We start from the raw sequence: 256 nt of genomic DNA on the forward strand, positions 1-256 counted from the left end.
TTGCTCTCGCTGCGAAGCAGAGGCCGCATGCCATTGATGGCGTGGTCGGACAGAGTCCGAGGCATCTTGGGCACGGCCCTTCAGATGCGCGTAGAGTTGCGCGTTATCCCCTGGACGAAGACTGCGGGGTCAGCAGTTCTTCGTCGGATGTTGTAGATAGCATCGGAGCTCCAAAGGAACGGAAATTGAGGGTGACATCGGACGACGCGGAGTGCATGTTCACCCTGGTCTCATCGAGACATAGAACCTCTGTACA

Source organism: Plasmopara halstedii (genome assembly GCF_900000015.1).
Source record: "Plasmopara halstedii genome assembly, contig: Scaffold_289, whole genome shotgun sequence".
Lineage (NCBI taxonomy): Eukaryota > Oomycota > Peronosporomycetes > Peronosporales > Peronosporaceae > Plasmopara > Plasmopara halstedii.